Genomic DNA, 19,903 nt, shown 5'->3' on the forward strand with positions numbered 1-19,903 from the left:
TCTGTGTGAATTTTCACAGTGCCGCCAAGATGGGTGTCAGTGGATTTTGAGTCAAGGTTTATCATTATACAACCGTTCAGACCCACTGACTGTTGCTATAAGAAGTAAAAGATTATCATAATAGATAAATGTATGTTTTGGCAAGTCAAGCTGGCCCATTTAAGTGTTTTATTTTTGCAATGAATATAAACGTCTAGTCGGAATCATATGACTCTTTATTGTTGTTTTCAATGGAGTAATAATTCTAGGTTTCGCAGAGAATGGCGTGCACGAGGAGCTTGTATTCAGCATTTAGATGATCTAAGCTCAATTTTTTTCATTTACCTGCTTGACGTAGCATTACGTGGTGAACTAACGCAAATATCGTTTTGTTACGCAATATATTTATATTATGCTGAATCTCGTTCTCAGGATTGACTCCAAGGTGTACCTGTCTCATACATAATTACAAATAGAAGTACAATAAGAAAATCAGGTTATATATAGGCAGATGTTAACCGTATTCTTCGTTGATGGTCTTCACAATCACACTCCATGAGAATCGAAGGTTTCCTATGTTTGTGTGCATTTTGTAAGTATCAGGAACAAATCTATGCTGAAAAAGCACACTACAATAGGTTTGAAGCATTAACACATTCGCAAATTCTAACGAATTGTCTTTTTGGTGATTTCCTGTTGTACCTACCTTTAAACTCACTCTACCTTAAGCGACTCGCCATTTGAAAAAGGTTCATTGGAACAGCCAAGTTGCTGGTAGAAGAAATGAGCGTAGGCAGAAATGTAGCGTTCAAAAAAGGCGCCAACCTTTAATGAGAATACGTGAAACCGGAATAACAACGAAAAACGGTTGAAGATGTAGTCGTCTTTAGGGGCACTCGTAGCAGAAATACAATTGTTAACGTACATTCCGTTATCGCGGGTTACTAAAGAGAAGTAAATTACTAATCACAAAACCAATAGGTGCACAAAGTCGGCAGTCTGCTCGTAATTATAAGGCCAGAAAAAGAAAACCGGTTTATTCAATCAAACAGCTTTCGGATTAGTTTTGGACAAGGGGCATGACATAGCACTTCATGGAAAGCATATACTTTTCTGTAACTATTCCACGTGACCCTTTAGCGCTTTGTCCTTATACGATTAAGGGCAAAGCTGCTTTATATTTTGCTTCAGTTTTGATACTAGTAAGAAAAACTGTGATCAACATTGTAGGCGTCAGCGAGACATGAGATTTTTCGTGAGAAGCCCAGAGAATAATTCAATGCTCCTTTTTTTGTTGAATGCAATAGAATTCCTACAAAGTAACTATTGGCCAAATACAATACGATTTACGATGCTTAACCGTCCGTTTATGAGGGTTCTAGTCATTGTCGATTTTTCGTCAATTTTAGCTTCTAGCCCTGCAGATTATGTTACAAATAAATTAGTGATTCATTGCGGACAACAGACAACCTTTCTTCAGCTTGTTCACGAAATATTCTTCGTTTCATCTGAATACATTGTTTGTTCATTGTACATGATCGCTATCTCTAAAAGGATTTTCTTTGTTGAAATCGTTCTAACTTAGCCTATAGGCTTATTGGATTATAACCCCATATCGATATACTGAAGGGCAACAAGCAGGTCTAAGCAGATTTTTCCGACGCCTTGCAGATAGTTGACAGTTTTTTTTTTTTTTTTTTTTTTAAATTAAGCAACGCAAAACAGGTACCGCATTGCGCACAGAAACGACATGTCAAGTGGTGATTTATTATGGATCTATGTTATCGTATGACGTTTTGGCTTTTGTATATATTGACTATAGAGAAATTGTGTTCTTTCAACAATTTCAAAGATGGACACAATTCACCGCTTTTCTTCTACGTATTTGTAAGCTTTTGCTTATTTGTTGTATTGAGCGTACTTAAATAAGTCAAAATAATATCGTTTATGTACTGCCCTTGGCGTTATTTGTTCAACGTTACGCGCATAGTTATCGGAGGGTAATGAAACGATCTTGTCCGGAAACACTAGATCCGTACCGTCTTCTTGTATCAATGGGAGTTTTATTTTTGATCTCTGGGATTTTTTGATACTGCCGGCCAGTTGCTTTAAATACCGCCGCCTGGTCTAGCGCCTGAGGTCTTGTCTAGACTTGAGCCAAATATTTGTATTTCTTCTTTATGGAAGCTTCCATTACCAAATTAGTTAGAATCCAGAATGTTGTCAGCAATTAGCTGCTTAGGCGTAAGCACGGTTATCATGCATCAAGCCTTGGAGGTGGAATCCCGTAGAGAGGGCTGATTTGGGCAGGCAAATTATAGCAAAAACTCTATGAAAACGCAAGATTGTAATGAGCAAGCTTACTATATTTTTTTTCCGCAATAACATAATCTTTTTGCAGAAATTTCCTACGAGGTATTCAAATAATTTCAGTGTACCGGACGCATAAGTTTGGCGGCTAGGAAGATTTAACTACATCACTGAGGAACTTCCGCGAAACAAGTGGTAAGTGAAAATCGGACAGTTGACTGCTACTTATCAAACTTCACTCATTGCTCTTTAAGTGATTCTTTGAGCAACGTGTAGCGCGCGTATATATATATGTATATATATATATATATACGGAAATGTGCATAACTGACGATATTGGCTTAATCAAGGAAAACTATGTCTTGAGACAACGTTCAGAACATGTTCCGCCAGGTATTATAAGGGTTGATAACGTTTCGTTGGTCCATATGGGTACCGCGAGGAACAACCCAGTGCAACGAGAAAATACAGGTAGAGAAGTAGTTCTCCACGAGGTGTATTTGTTACTATAGCAATGAAGTTCAGAAAGCGTAATTAGTCAATGATACACTTTGCCAATACTACGTGTGGTTTTTTAAAGGCAAAATCACTATATTTCATATGTAATTTGCACTGGATTTCTAAATTAATTAGGTAAATTCTTAAAAAACGAGTCCTGAAAAAAGGACAGAGCTTTACAATATAAGTAGCTAAATTTGCGTTTTGTTCGATTACTAGCAAAGATAACAAACAAGTGACGTTTCCAGGATTATTAAAATTGTTTTGTTTCGGAGGATCGAGATAATAATGATCTGCTGTGATATCGTGGACACCAGCAGTCTGTTCAATTAACACACACGCTGTGCCTCGAACTGAGTACGTTCCCCAGCTTAGTGTTTTGAGAATAAGGAAAACGAAACGCTGCTCAGGCATTTCCACAGTCTTTTTTATGTTTTAGATACGTTTAGAATGAAAAATCAATCTTTGTCCTACTAACCTTATCTTTCCTATGGAAGCCCTATTCATGTAAAGTCTCGTGAAGAGGCGTGGTTTTGGTACGTAGGATACGATGCGAATTATCAAATATCCAATATTTTTATGATGCTTTTAAAATATTGCTTTATAAATGTCAGCGTATCTTGTTGTTAAATAATATTAGTCTATTCTAGTGTATGGCAATAGTATATAACATGTAATTGTTTTTATCAACAGGAAGTGTGACGTAAGAAAAATACAGGACAGAATTTTGCTGATACAACTAACAGAATTATCTATTAGCCGATATAATATTCGTGTATACACTCGTGTGCACGTCAAGGTAAAAAGGGACACAGTTTAAAATGCTACCTTCACTCCTGAAGTACACTCATGGTCTTAATCTAAAAAGCAACTCATGGACCGTGGTTACTTTAGTTGTAAGTGACAAAGCTAAATTAATTATTTCCATTTAGAGGACCAGAAGAGATACGTGTATGCTAGAAACCATGGTACACCCTTTTTTCGTTCCCTTAAATTATATAATATGTGCTTATGTGGTGATTTAATCCAGACAGTACCTGAAACGGAAATAAATAAAATCGAGCTTTACCTGTCAGAAGCAGGCACCATCCTATTTCGTACGTACCCTTACGAGATTATTATCCATGCTGAACCAAAGTCTTAAGACGTCTGACAAAACTCAATTTGAATCATGATCGATTCACATTAGTCCTAGGCATTTTACCAGAATCAAGACAGAGTACTAGGGCTTTTCACGTACTTGGGCTCTTTAGGTAGCCGAACTACGCAAAAACGTACTCCTCTCTCTTATTAAGGTTTCAGCTATAACGCCATGATGTATTCAGATTTAGGCACTCTAATCCTTTAAGGTCCTTTTGATATAGCCTTTCGCGGGCACGCCCCCCAAGAGTTCAAAGTGCCAAAACTAGTTTGATTATTAGAATAAAGTTAGTTAGAACAATATGACGATAATAATGGAGGCACCACTTCGTTTTTTTTTTTTTATTATTACATTGTAACACATAAAGACTGTGAGATAGTAGTGAGCGATAGTGTATTGTACATATGTACATTTTGTATCTTATTTTTATTTACTTAGCTGGCTTTGTGCACTGCGCTGGTTACCGCTTTATCATTAGCTGGTTTGACAAAGACTGATTGTCATTCACATAGAAACCCACTTTGCTGTAACCGAGTTTCAATGATTATTGATTTCTACGAGTTTTCGTATGATTTCAGCCATTGCGAGACCCAAGTGAAGCACTCAAATGATACGTAAGTAAGTCCATTGGTAGGTATTTTCACTGGGGAAGTTATCTTCATTACCTTTGCACATTTACGGGCCTCTTTCACAAGTGGGCATCAGTGGGCAAGTCGAGTGACCTATTTTCATCCCTTGACTGTCTGATCTAACCGTGCGTTCTCAGCTGCTGTCATCGGAAAGCTCGGGCCAGCAGAGCTTCATTAACTACGCTCTGACATGCCTAACGCGCGATGAGGTCGACTGGGTAAGAAAGGCTGGCTTCTATGCGAATCAACATATAAACAAGGAGGAGGTTTGCGCATGCTAACTAGCTTAGTTGGGACATGCAGCGGATACTAGAACTTCAGTCTCGTAGTCTCTGTGCCGCAATATAATGTAAAGTGTATAAAATAATCTGTTGTCAGGACAAGCTAACAATGGATTGTTAGGCAAAATCAAAAGTCCTTTTCGATTCACTGATTTTCGTGGCGTGAAATAATTTCAAAATCATAATTCTTATGTTAATAACACACATTTTATTTATTTATTCTAAGCCTGCTAAATGAACGACTGCTGTAAAAACAATAATAGTAATAATAACAACAATAGATATAAGTGAATTTGTTTTTATAGTGGTTCGTTGGCCTGCATCGATCATCACAACCTGAAAGCCGATTTAGAAAACGGATTTTTCGTCTGTGGTTTTTTTTATATTGAACGGATTTAAGATATCAACAGGCAAATTCAATAGCTAGGTTGAGACTTTTTCTAATAGAAAATCTGTACTATCATACTGTGATCGCTAACTTCACAGCGCTAACACTAATCGTAACAGGGTATATTATTACCTACTCATTGCATTTTTATGTTGCAATTATTATTTTGAGTTTCGACATCTTGCATAGTCTATATCAGGTATTGTGACTTCTATATAGAATATATTAGATATCTTGCCTCAAGTCTGTCAGATTTATAACTGATGCCATAAGTTTAAGTCACTTCATCAATAGGTACCCGATAAAACGACGTAGCTTACTTCACGCCTATTTTTAGCCTCCTCTCGTGCATGCAACGTGCTGTTTTCACTCCTGCCTACGCGAAAATTTACTTACTTTCACATATCTTTAAAACTGACAACACTGCGTTAAATTATGGCATTATATTAGGCCCTTCGCTAATACGCAGTACGTCAACAAAGACATTGAAGTTTCGTGACCAGATAGCACACATCTGAGTGAGATCTCTGCTATAATTTGGGTAAGAGCTGCTGTCGTTTCCCGTGCCTGTTATGAGAAAAGGCTCTGTTTTCAGCTACTAATAAGTTCCGCAGGTCAGTGGTCATTGTGCGCCAAACTTAAATCACTCGCGATACGACCAAAACACTCTAAGCTTATTGTTATAATGTCTAAATAGCATATGACTTCGCTAAAGGCTTCTATGCAGCTCAAAGAACTTTGAATTTTGCTGTCGGTGCGGTAGTTTTTGGGTCTGACTCGAAAATGGGTCAAGTTTACTGCATAGTAATTATGTATATATTCAATTACTATCTAAATAGAAGATATCGCCAATTGGCGTTTCGTTACTTATGTAAATACCTATTAGAACGCAGATATCGCTTCACGCGTGGCTTGTTATAATCATCACCGATTGTGGCTTACTATGCGCGTTATTAGATAAATTCTAAGGCGGGCTTTTAGCTCATACTAATACATTATTTAAGTCGAAATTTCGAATATTCGAAAATTCGTTAGGTAGACGCTTTAGCAAAATTTTCGGTGCGCTCAAACGTAGTCTCAGACAATTCATTCTTCTAACTAGAATTAAAGGGATACTGATGACACCTACTTTAAACAAACAGACAAACAAACCATGTTCTCTGGAAAAAAACCGCTTGGGCACAAGGCTTAAAGGAACGCTAACAGATACGGTCAGACAGGTGACGGCCTTAAGCAGGGCCTATATTTCGGCGGAACGCTGCCTGCGATTCTCCTCATTGCCTATGTTGTTAGTTCGTAGTCAATTAATCACCCTACCGATTAGGTCGGCTGTGACACCCTGTCAAGGTACACAAGTGGCTTACGATGTGATGGTCTTTCGGCGGAGCAAGCCGAGCTGTTACAAATTGGGTTTGCTTTTTTTCTATAGTTGGTTAGCTTTTTTGTGTGATCTGATTTGAAAGATTCCGAAGATCCGATTTCTGTGCGGGATAAAGATAATCAAGACGTATTAATATTTTTAGCGATTCTTTGAGCCTGCTAGTATTCATCAGGCAAAATCTGAGTTTAAAATCGTTGATGATGACACCGTATTTGAGAACGTCTGTCGTTGTTGACGCTTATGTACATCTATATTTTGAGAGGAAGCTGTTTACAAAACAACGAAAAGCAAAAGAAAGCTAAACTTCTTATTGTCCCATTTGAAGATCTACTCGAAAACTTTTGAACAATCGGAGAATATAATTCGCTACGTTTCGTTGTAGAATTGCATTTGCAAAAATCGGCAAAAAAATAAGTTGACGACTGACTCATTCATGTAAGGATTTTTGGTAACAAGGAGAAGTTACCTTTTTACTTTATGTGTTTTTAATTAGAACTATGTTTTTACATAGTGCGGATCTGGATGTTTTGCCCAGAAAGATAACTGGTATAATAACAATACGCAAGGATGTTTCTCCTAATATTTTTGATGAATTTAAACGGCTAAACTCTGATTAGCACCAAAGTTTGGCTAAGGTCAGCCCAATTGTTTCAGATCAATTTTACGCTTCTGTTGGTCTTGAAGTTCCACGTTTTAGCGTGTATTTATATTCAAGGAAATCGTAATAACACACTAACCTATAGATAGACGTGTCCTGATTTGAATAATACTTACAGCATAAAACTAAGTACCAATAAAACAACCGGTGGTTTGTCGAACCGTTTGTTTGTTTTGGTCGAAAAATCGAACCGTTTTGTATGATACTTTTGAATGAATGAAATCAGCATTCCTGAAAAATGCTAGTGATAATAAATTCCTATAAGATAGCTTCAATTTTATTTAATAGTTACTTCAGATTTTATTGAACTGAGAGCAAAATCGCTCAGGGTGAGTAAGCAAGAATTTTCCACATCTTTATTACTATCAAGTTTGATAATTTTTTATTTTATTTTTTGGTACGTGGGCAAAGACAGTATCACTGCCTTATTTTTCTAGAGACACGACAGTTGTTAGTGCGTAATCTTCAGATTTACATAATCGCGTTGCACAATGAATGAAGAGCAAGATCTGTACGTCAATAAAAAAAATATTAACTATTAAACCTTAGGAACGCCAGGAAGCGATACAAAGTTAATTATAATAAGCTTTATAATCTCATTAAACTAAGGAATCATTGCCTATTACAGTCCATTGCCTACAGATGTACGATGACTTGAATTGTGACTCTACTTTGCTTTTATTCTGTGGTCTTCAGCCAAATTTCAAGAAAGTCTAATTAAATCTCCAGAAGGTAGATCAGACATGCAATACACGAGATGACACGTGATTCATGGGTTAAAAAGGTATTAACAAATGGGTTTGAAAAGTTTCAGTGTATTGTGATAGGACTCTTACGTTAACGCAGAGCTTATATTTTTGAGAGAATTAATGGAAATTCCCAAAGTTGAGTCTGTATTTACAACAGAGGGTGCGCACTCTTATACGCGCACTAGTTAGGCGCTAAGAAACGGGATACCGGGAGTATCGCATGAATGGATACATTTTGAAATTTTATGGTAGCTACCCTCTCAGAGGCAGTTGGCATAAATAATGTTACATTACAAGTAACTCCGTTTCTGAGTTCCTACTCAATTCAAAAATCAACTTCGTTTTTTCCATTGACATCACTGGGCCGCCCTGTGTCGTCTGTAAAAACATACAAAGCAATTAAATTTTTACTGTTTCATAATAATTAGTGTTGCCATTGGTAATCTTGCAAAGTACACCATAATCAGATCGTGTGTGGATTTAGCGGTAAACTTGTACTATAACGCACTTTTCCTCTACGTACTTTGTACATAGCTCTGCAATCCGATTACTAAGTAAATTTCAAATTTCTTAAAGATAGCGTTTTCTATTTTTATAGACACTGACTCCATTGACTATGCTCTGCTGAATCTTTTGCTGAGATAAGTGTATTATCGGCCTACGCGAACTTACTATAGGATATTCTGTATCTGCCTATACATATACGACCAATGTCATGGTAGATGGTATTTTCGATCTAATGTGAAAAGTTATGAATATTTGATTGTAAAAATACGTATATCTATGCCATATACAGGTTAAGGTCAAGATGGTAATTCCCATAAACAGCGCTAGCCTGTAGATACCAATCTACTGGCATTAGTTGCCGTATAATCCAATATATAGAATCAGGTGCAAGCAGACATGTAAGTCCGACGATCCACCCAACCGCAAAGTCCTAGCGCAGGTTACGAAAGAGAGGTTTACCAGAAGAGCCTGGCTAGCAAAAGTTTACAAGCTGAAGTATTCTGTCCATTTTCGGAGGGACAAAATGTTTAAGCAAAGACGTTTCGCCACTGCATGCCGCCCATGCACCGGACGTGCAACGCGGTATCACGTAGTCCTCGTCTTAAATCACGCATGTTACACTCTTCGAAGCATGCATAACAAACATTGATATTTCGACAGGGGATGGCTGTTGCTGTATGCAAAAGATCTGTTTACCCTACTGAGATACCGGTAAGATGCCTGATCAAAGCTGTTAAATAAGAATTACATTATTGTTTCATTTATTGAAGTTCTTGACGTTTCAGTATATGTAGAGCTATCGATTTGGTTACTGAGTGTCCACGTATGGGCTAAACATAATTGTATGTAAGAACCAGAATATTATAACGGTACGACTGGCATAACTGTATAATTTTTTTTCTTTCAGCTCCAAAGACGACTCTATAATGTTTCCGAGCGGCTTCATTATGTATTTACTGTGAGAGACTGACCGAAAGAAATTTGCTAGTGTCTCAAGTACCGACTGTAGCGTACGTAACGTGCTTAGCAGGCGGTGAAAAATCTAACTAGGACAAGGCGTTCTGGCGGAACGGAAGTACGGGTGTTCCGTATAAGTCACGAACCAGTGCGGATCATCATTTAGGGATTTCTCCTGAAGATTAGCGTTTTTCCCTGACTGAAAGATGGGCTTCCCCGATCTGTGCTCAACCGATACGAAAATCACATAGATGTTATGACTTCGTACTTGCTATACGAATTTTGGTGCCCAATGGGTCAGCTGTGCCGTTGCGGTACCCTTCTTTTTTTACTACTATACTGGGAATTGAGAATACCTGGCAAGGTGGAAATACCCAGTGCCGGAGTATTGAAGCTCGTAATGTTGCTGTTGTAAGTAGAATATGTGTATCAACGCTGCAGTCCTAGGAGCGCAGGAACTGAATATAGTCGAGACAATGGACATAAACAATACAAAAATGCATATTGGGTTCAAAAATATCATATACATTCGCGAACCTAAAGTACGTGGGTAATAAAAAGGTCCAGAGTCTGGCACTATATCTGAGGTTAAAGCAGCAGTAGCCTGTTACGTAGCGACGAATACATCGCAGCAATAATTTAATGTAATATTAATAATAAAAATTTAGGCAAACAAATATAGAGCAGCACTGTATTTTCTCTAGTAACAATTACCCTTTTCTAAAGTTTATTAGAAATGGGAAAATAAACTTATATGGGTGGGAAAAACTGCACTTGGATTTTATGAGAGTCAGTCACACTGAAGGTTCGGTATCACCGCAAAAAATTACTTTTTCTTTTATGCTAAGAATGGCGGCCAACATTGTGTTATGCCACTTATATCGTAAGGTAACTAGGTCAAATTACATTTTTCGATTGTTTTTTTAATTTTGAGTAAGTTAATAGTTCCTATGCGTTAATTATGGTAGACGAACTGATGCACTCTAGAAGATGGACGTTCTATGCGTTGAATAAATCGCTGAATGCCAAATTTTGTCATATGGCAGCATTTGTAAGCGCCAAACATGTACAAATCTGCAATTTGCCGGCTAACAAATAAGCCTGCATATGATCGTTACCTAACCTAATTGTTTTTTAATTTCTTGAACGATGTGTTTAAGGTTAGGCGTGGTACATTCTGCAGTTCTCTAAATAGCGTAGACACGCCCTGTTTCATGCTGATAGCCAGCCGTCTAAAGTAACGCTAAACGGCAGCATGAACGAAAAGCTCGAAATATTCATCGTGTCTTTGTAAAAATGCTATATTTCGAGAGCCAATCTAGCTCGATTACGGTTATCTCCCCAAACGAAAACGCTATTTTTTCCCTATGCGGCAGATCCAATAATTATATTTGCCCAATTCGAGATCTTATATGTGCAGAGTAATAGGCAGAAAACAACGGTGCCGATGCACAAAAGCGTACTTTATTTTTGAGTCTGCATCGTGTCTGCAGGCATCATTCGTGAAAAGCGTGCGTGTTATGTTTACATAAGGCTCACTTGATAACGGACTCGGTAATTGGTCTAATATGGATACAACATAGATGAAGTCCAAAGAGTTCCAGATATAAATTGCTTTCCTTCGACGAGATGAATACATTATTTTAGAAGTGATCGTTTGGCGTCGGGCACGTAAATCGTTTTTTCACAGGCGGGATTATTATAAATCAGCTCTATCATTCCTGGTTTCCTGTTATGTAGCGGCTAGTCAGATTGGAGAATGGCACATTGTTCGCATGATAATATAGCTCGCTTCGAAGGTGTTCTTGTTAAAGTCTAGATTTCTAAAGATACCCTTCAATAGATACAATTTTAACCTATACGTGTGAGATACGTTATTTCATTGCGCACGTTACGATACTTCAATCATTTTATAAAGACGATGATTTATTTACATATATCTTGATTCTCTTTAATAACCCTCTTGTTTTCATCTAACTGTTGTATTTGTGGGGTACAGGTATCTTATGCGTTAGCAAATTTTTGTCAAGCCAAAATAGCGATATAGTAAAGTCTGTGTGAGTTATGCCTTAAATCCGATAAACGACTTAGTGACGAAAACGAAATCTTACCTTTTAGGTAGAAAATCATAGTAAAAATGAGCTTCCTCACGCATGAGTTTTGTCGACTCCCATGTAGAATTTGATTAGTAGAGTGTCACATAAAGATATAAGTCATTCTGTTGTGGGGGAAGATAGGGCCTCTGTTGAATCATGGTCATCGCCGTTGTTGCACATCGCGATGATCAGTCGTCTCCTTTGATGAATTTCCTCATCGACAGGATCATTGGTACGAGGAAAGCTAGGAATAAATCGTATCCGTCGATACGCTTCGGCTGGAATCAAAAGAACTGTGTGTAAAATAGATGGTTCCAAATTGATAGTATGATAGTGTAGAATACATGGTCGTTCACCCTAATATATGGATAATATTAATAGAAAAAGTATATCGCAACAAAATAGTCTAAAGGATTAACACTGTTTCATAATTGGTTACTTTTAATTGTAAGTTGTTGCCAAGATATATAGTGAAACTATTTTATCAAAGTCAAGACTAGTTGTGAAGCAGTATACCCCGTAGATGAAAATTTATATGGGCTTCACCCGCGAACTGGTTACTATTTAGAATAGAAAAAGCCAGCTCTTAGGTAGTAAGAGAAAAGCTGGCGACCAAAATTCCTATTAGAGCTATGTTTCTAACCATATTAGCTGTGAGCCATGGTTTACTATGGTAATGCTTCAAAAGTTCAGAAAACTAGGGTATAAACAGGACCAAAAACCGTTATAAGCAAACATTGTCACGATAGTTAACCGGGATCTACGTTGGTGGCTGCTTCTCTTACATCCGAGACATTATTAAGCCGTATCCAGTTTATGATCAAGTTGAACGTACTATAACAAGTTTACTCTTTTTGATTTCTGTGCTAGAAGCAAGAAAGTTAACCACAGAATCTGGAGTCCTTGCAAAGATCGTTGTAGCCAAAACATGAGACGTCGCTCTTCTCGATGCGGATCGTTGACTGATGGATTATTCCAGCTCATTTGTCCCCTTTATTTAGCTACTACAAGCTGACACAAAGAAAACAACAGCAGATTGACGTTTTTGAGGCTGGCGTGAAGAAAGTATAATTATACCAATAAAATTAAATATTGGAAAAATTGCACTTAGCATTACAATCTCCGCGTCACAAAGAAGGTCTACTTTTGAAATAAACTAACTTGGACCTTATACAGAATCAATTGTATTGACTGTACGGTGCGTTATTTGTATACACTCCGAAGTTATAGAGGACAAGAGGTTCTCACATATAGCGCAGCTCTATTCAGAGCTCTCACTGATAGACGCTTTTAAATTTAGGGTTCATATCAAATGTTTTTTCAAAGTCCATGCCCAATCAGTTCGCTGGTGACTTCCTAAAGAGCGACCACGCGTTCTTTCGTTTTTGTGGTATTTTATCAGCGATCTTCTTCCCCTAATACAAACCTCTTTTCTGCATATGTGTATGTTTTGCTTCTAGACGAAGCCCTTTGTTTCAGCTAACGCAAAATACCGTGCCATATGCTTATGCTAAGTCAAAAATCTCGTATTCTAATTTCGTAAACAGCTGGTTAATTACTCACGTATTTACAGCTGTCTGTTTGGTATTTCATTTATTTATATGTTAAGTTATACTTCAAACTGATTCTCGGAGGCCTCCCTTTGAAGCAAAACCACTCGGTTTTGCTTCAAAAAATACTAGATAGGGTCTTATCGTTTCTGTCTGCTATTACTTCAACCGGCGGCAGGGTAATCACATCAGCGGCTTCTGTAGTTATTAGCCTTTCCTTTTTTCCTATTCTTAAATCTTTGATTATAATACGCCGGCGCCAAGATTTGAACCAGAGGTGGTCGGGGTACTTGTTTTCTTGCAGCAGCTACTGCCACATGCCATTAGCAAGCCCAATTATATCATTTCGATGTTTAGAAATTAAGACGGTATTGGGATTTATGTCGGTGCTACTGGTCTAGATTATAGTGTTCTCATACGCGCTCCTCGAACGGCTGTTTTTTTTAACTTAATTTAAATTAGAGTGCCATTTTGGTTGACCGCCTTGGTACAATGTTGTACTATAATGATTGGTTGATAGCTGGGCTAAAAACTGGCGTAACCAATGCTGGAAAGATAGCATGACGTAAAGATCTTCTGTTTGATGGAATCAACCAATAGTGGAAGCTGTTGGCTAAACAACTTTACCATATCAGTAACCTAGTGAATACGTCTCGCTCGTAGCTATCATTTCCTGCTATGAAAGGAAAAACAACATGGGGGAACGCAGTGTTGTAAAAGTTGTAATATTTCTATTGAAAACGACTGTTACGTGTGGCGTAAGCGCACAGCATCGTCTATTGGGTTAAGCGCTGTATGCTCCTTACCTAAAAGCAGACATCTGAGAGTCTTATGTTCGGGCAAATGATTACTCTGAAACTGAGTTTAATGTGACAGCGGTAGATGTTCAAGGGAAGAATTGTTTTTCTATAACTTTGTTAACAAAATGTATCCTAACATCAAAACGACCTCGTTCGGTGTTATGCCTGACGTAAGGATGTCAAACATCAAATGAATTAATGTATGAAACCACATAATCCAATACAGCCACTTATAAATTCACTGAGGACGTCACAGTAACGTATAAGTCTTCGACAGAAACTCTTCGACGGAAATAAAGTGAAGCATGCTTCTTGATGTAGGTTTCGATTTTGAAAACAGAATATATATCAGCAAAAAATTGGGGGTAATTGATAACGAAATTATAATAATTATACATAATGCACATTGAATCAATCGTCAGGCATCTAACTACTGATACAATGAAAATAACAAGTTACAAAATTATTGTCTACGAAAAAGTTTGCTACATGAAAAATGTAGCCCTAGAGGAGAAGTTTAGCGATCATCTATCGGTAGGTTGAATTATCGCAATTCAACCGTAACACATTTTAATATATGAGTATGTGTTTTCACATAAAAAAATAAACCGTCGACGCGCATACGGACTCGACTGACATTACACAAGTGAGTCTTTGCTAAGGTCTTAAATATGTTTTCTAATTTTCTGAATATTTATATATATATATATATATATATATATATATATATATATATATATATATGAATATATATGAAAAGTATTTTCTAAACGTATGTTAGTCAAAATATAAGAAGAACACTACCAAATGATTTTTAATGCACAAAACAAATCTTTTTTACACCACAAAAGTCTTGTAACTGTATAACAATGCTATAATTGTAGCATAATATTAATAAATAGACCTATTTTATTCAATGGTACACCAGTTCTACTATACTTACAATGCTACATATAGCTAAAACGGCTATGAACGAAAGTGAATAGACAAAAAGTGCTCGTTGTACCCTCATTCATTGTTCTCTCATTCAGACCAATTGGAAGTTCTAAGCGTGTCACGCCAATCATTGAAGATCTACATAGAGATGGAGCACCACCGAATTTGGTGGATTCTGGCCGCAGCCAGCAGAAAAGCAAATTTTGCAGATTCAATATATTGGAGTCAAACAAGTTCGTGTTTAAAACAACAAGCATCTTATCATCGTCGTGGTGTGTCGCTTGGATTAGTCTTTGGAGCTCACGATTCGCTCACAAGAATCGAGGTGAAGAACTCACAAAAAGAAAGAAAGACTCACAAAAAACGGCGCAAAAGAGCTGAGAGAGCTATATAAGGATATATAGATACGTACGTAAATGTAACAGAAGACAAACGTTCATATTCTGTTTTTCTCTAACATTATGTCGCTTTTTGCTATTTCGGGATATGATCTATCTGCATGACGTCACCGGGGCGTCTGTAGAATACGGGAAAAATTTCCGTGTATATATATATATATATATATATGGATGATGCAAACAGATGTCGATAGACGTGTCTTTGTATGTACATATAACACATTCTAATTTATGGCTATTTAATCAACCTTTCAAGTCTCAACTTTAAAGAACTCTGAAGCTATGTTCTTTAGTAAACATCTTATTGTGTGCAAAATGTATTTAGTGTAGAGAGATATACATTATATAAGTACGGCGCTAGAGTATGTAGGCATATGAAAAGCAGAAAGTACTTCGATTTGAGCTATGACAGCTTATTCAGGAATAAACCTATTTAACGCTAAAACTGAAACCGACCCGTCTAATCATGGCTATTTTGTTTCAGGAACCCTTATAAGATTTCGAGAATTTACGCGTGCATTTTACCTAAAGCTCCACAGAAGGTCGACAGCACCTTCTTCTACAGCCACGCTGTTCCCAATAGTAAAATTGGTTGTCCAAATAGATTGCCTTTGCTCTACCAATTCTTCTGTATGACCAGTAGAATACATGCGCTAACTGGTCAGCACATTGTCAGGCTCAACCTATTTGATACATCAGTATTTGTACTAGACAAAAAGGACCTAAAGGAATCGTAAGTGGAAACGCCTCCTGAAAAATTGGACTGTCCTATTTCTAACTGCTTTTGCGTGTTGGTACCCAATTCGCAAAAAGTACTAAGCTTCTTTTTTTAAAGGACTCTCACCTGAATAGTAGAATCCTTTGTGAAAATCCGCTGCTTGTTTCCGCTGGGACCGTCACGCGTTTTCGCTGTCTTCTTGCCTTTCATTTTTGTCTTCCTATTTTGCCCGTTGTTCCGGACCGATCTTTTTCCCTTTCGATTAACTACCTCGTTTATTAGGCTTACTCTGAAGATAAACTGCATTCGACTTCTTTCCCTGCTTTAGGACTTCCTTTGTCTCAACAGACCCGCCTGTGAGCTTCCTATCTGACGTCTTCGTTGCATCTTTCTCTAACGCTGGTATCGGTTTGTCTGGCTCTATCCTTGCCAGAATTCTAACGTCCCCAAGGCTATTGTCGGTAGTCTGTTTGGTTCGTCAGCTTCCACGTCGCCGTGTCTATAAACGAAGTGACTCCTAAACACACAAATGTTTAGTAGATCACAACGAAGCTCGAGGTAGATATCTATTACGGTGGAATCGACTGCCGCACATTAGAGACCACTGAGTTACACCGTGAATAAATAGTAGGGTGAAAGAGAAAATTCCTTAAAACGTCTTACTCTATGTTTGTGCCTGGGCGTATATGGATTCACTAAATAGACGCACTGATATATGCCCAACTCTCTAGTCGTGCGTTCATGATCTCACATCGAAGTCCCACATGTACGTACAGACAGAGAGCAGAGGTACTGGAAAATCCGAAAAAATAAGATTAAAGAGGAAGGTTGCAAACGAAAGAATGAGCCACGAGGAACTGATGAAAACGTTAGTTTAACCTACTTGTGTCAACACTGGATTCATGAAACAATGTAGGAGAATGCGAGACATTTGATGAGGAGATATTTTGTTGTGAAAAAAACTAAGCTAGACCACTTCACGCCGCACAATGATCCGCGATACAGTTCAGCACATGAGTGCCTATGGCAGCGTGCTGCCCTGCTCTAAAGCGTTGCATTACTATGTGCTGTCGTAGTAACTACTGCCTCTTCCAGGCTTCGACTAAATGTCATACTTTACTTATTACATAAGCTGTATTATTCCTGATGCGGTTCACTACGCCATTCATGTACACAATATGGAATGGTGGCCTTCTCAAGAAGTAATAAAATAAAAATAATAATCGGCATCGAAGTTCGATTTTCCCTACCGACCCTGCTTGTCCTGTTCGTGACATTGTCGTTGTGCGATTCCTGCAATCTTCATGTTCTTTGTTATCGCTCTATCCACTTGACGATTGAAAAAGACTGAAGCCGGCCAGCGATATGAAGCTTTATATTTTGACCCCGTCCACGTATGTCTTGACGTCTACGATGGTGAACGGGCAGTCGCTTACCCGATTCTTCATGCAGCGTCAGACAAAATTTGGATTACCCTCTTTTTGGGAGGTGCCGAGTAGCATCAGCATGTCGCACTATAGAAGAGGAACGATGACGACCGCTTGTCAAAGAACGATACGTTATTGGCCGGCGGAAGATACCGAGAACAGAAGGTAGAGTACTATCTGGGAGCGCATACATCTGTCGTGTCATTATTATCTGATCTATATTATAACGTATAGTACGTCGTACAAATTGCATCCAGTATTTCGAGCTACCGCGGCTTTGCACAATTCGCCACTCGTACGATGCAGTTAATGAAGAACGATGCAAGTATTCGGCCAGAACGCAAACAGGGACAACGTTAAAGATGGTTATGTTTCTGTATTTTGAAACGAGCTATGCTACGTATTTGATGGTAATTTGAAGAAATCGTTTTGCCATCAGGAACGTGTTATCCTAAATGCATTATATATAGAAGTATAGGGCCCAAGTTCTGTGCTCAATCATGGGTATGCACTACAGAGTTTGTTTGAAACAAAGGTAGATAGCCTATACGTCATAACGTACTCACATAAATACATACCAATATCCTTGCAACGACTAGTATGTTTACCTTGTTTGATTGCATTACGTATAATAGAAACGTAATTTGTTCATTCGTTCTATAATGCGTATGATATCGAAACTCCCCTACGGGTTTCCTGTATCCGGCACTCTATCGAGCTTCCTCAGGAGTAAATAGTTGCTCACAATATTAATAGGCCGTCGGCTTCGTCCAGCGTTAATTGTCTGAACAGTGCCGTCAAAGTTCATGTTCGAGCAAACGGCACGTTTATAGCACTCAGACATTCATGCGTTGGTTAGTTTTACCTGTGACGAAAGCCGCTTAAACACCGTATACTACGTACATCTAGCTAGTAAACGTACGCGGGCCTACCCCGTACTTGCTGTCAGCCATACTTATAGTAGACGTAGTTTTGTTGTATCGACGCGATGATACAGAAAGTTTGTTGCAAGCAAAGCGTATTCCCCCTGTGACGCTTCGAAGAAGAGTTAGTTGTCTTACGATTGTAACCCATGCTCACCGGCAACGATAGGCAACTTTTTTCACAGAAGTTCGAATAGTTTGACAGTCATTTACTTTTCTGTCTGAAGCCGTGACTTGATTTATGGAGGAACACATTTGGCAGCTTGTCAAAACATTAAATTATAAGAAAAATGTAAAAACGATGCAAACATTATACAGAAATTTACAGAGTATAGCGGAACGCGGTCATACCGCCGTGCTAATCCTTTAATCTGTCGTTATAATTGATGCAGCCTTAATGCCTTGCTTTGAGAAAAAATGACGGCCGTGGAGTGCGATCGCAACTAAATAGCGAAAAAAGATTGGCTACTCACTATTTTCCGTCGTCGTTACCAATAAATGCCTTACTCATGTACCTTTACGGTGAAAAGTCGCGCAATGAGAAGTTTTCATTGGCTTTGCACTTAGCTCAAGGTTATAGTAGTATCGAAATCCATCTAACAGCTTGTACATGTAAATTACTCGTTTGACACGAAGGCCTCTGTGTCTTACACGTCTCTGTTGTCGAAGTAGGCATCGTAAGATCCTTCTTTATTGAAAGAAGACATTAGGTTTTTTTTGCTGTAAAATGTTGAATTCTACACATCGTGTTATAAAATAACGGTCATATTGAAACTGCTATGACGGCTTATGAGAAATGTATGAAACGTAAAAGTATACGGTATTTCAGCTTTGGTTGTCATCGCCTTTCTTTTGGGTACGGTTTGGATATGCGATCGTGTTTCCACAATGTTGTTTGTCTTGATGTTCGAAAAGCTATAAGATGAAAACGTGCGGTGTCCCATAAAATAAGCAGCCAGTTTTTCTGTTTTTAATTTTAAAAATAAAATCATAGTCATATAACAATCTAAATCGGAGAGCAAAGAGCTGCGCTGCTTTTTTTTTAGCGACTATCGAAATCGACAGAAGACAACCCACTGTATTTAGCCCGCTTTACTCTAAATTATATAATTCATTCGATTCTAAAAGAAAGATTTCAGTTTAGAAAAATAAAAAATAGATAGAATCAGCGCATAGCAACACTCTGAATAGGCTCCAAATTAGACTGTATAGATGTTCTAAAGCTTTATGGATTGCTTTAAATGCCCCCTACTGATCACCTGTAGGAACCTCGTCATTCGAGAGGTTCACGAAGAGCTTATTTGCTTATTATAAAACAAAGTATTCAGTATCACGGTTATTATAATGATAAGGATAGGTAGGTAGGCCCCATTGTTAGCAACTTTATAAGCTTTGTATGATCTTCATACATAATTAATCCTTTACCGATAATGGTATTGCCAGCTTTCTGTCTACTTTCGGACACTTCCCTACTTAAAAATTGTTACATACAATAAAGTAAGGGTAGAACAAAGTTCACATGGGAAATGAAGTTTGTTAATTAATATATTAGCTTAATTAGTTTATATATATATATA

General features: G+C 37.9%; 2 long non-coding RNA genes across 3 annotated transcripts; one reads left to right on the plus strand and one right to left on the minus strand.

The window, feature by feature from the left end:
• Nucleotides 1-7,513: 7,513 nt before the first annotated feature.
• LOC111245755 (uncharacterized) lies at nt 7,514-17,633 on the minus strand. Of its 2 annotated transcripts, none has more exons than XR_002671456.2 (4): nt 17,231-17,633; nt 16,103-16,768; nt 11,590-11,852; nt 7,514-8,392 (listed from the first exon to the last, which is right to left on the minus strand). It is a non-coding gene; the product is annotated as an uncharacterized LOC111245755 (long non-coding RNA). The 2 variants fall into 2 exon arrangements; XR_015319399.1 differs by having other exon boundaries at nt 16,103-16,493; nt 17,231-17,331.
• Nucleotides 8,385-10,155, plus strand: LOC147758815 (uncharacterized). The gene is made up of 2 exons (XR_015319401.1): nt 8,385-9,232; nt 9,429-10,155. It is a non-coding gene; the product is annotated as an uncharacterized LOC147758815 (long non-coding RNA).
• Nucleotides 17,634-19,903: the final 2,270 nt, after the last annotated feature.

Source organism: Varroa destructor, unplaced genomic scaffold (genome assembly GCF_002443255.2).
Source record: "Varroa destructor unplaced genomic scaffold, Vdes_3.0 BEIS01000001.1, whole genome shotgun sequence".
Classification (NCBI taxonomy): Eukaryota; Metazoa; Arthropoda; class Arachnida; order Mesostigmata; family Varroidae; genus Varroa; species Varroa destructor.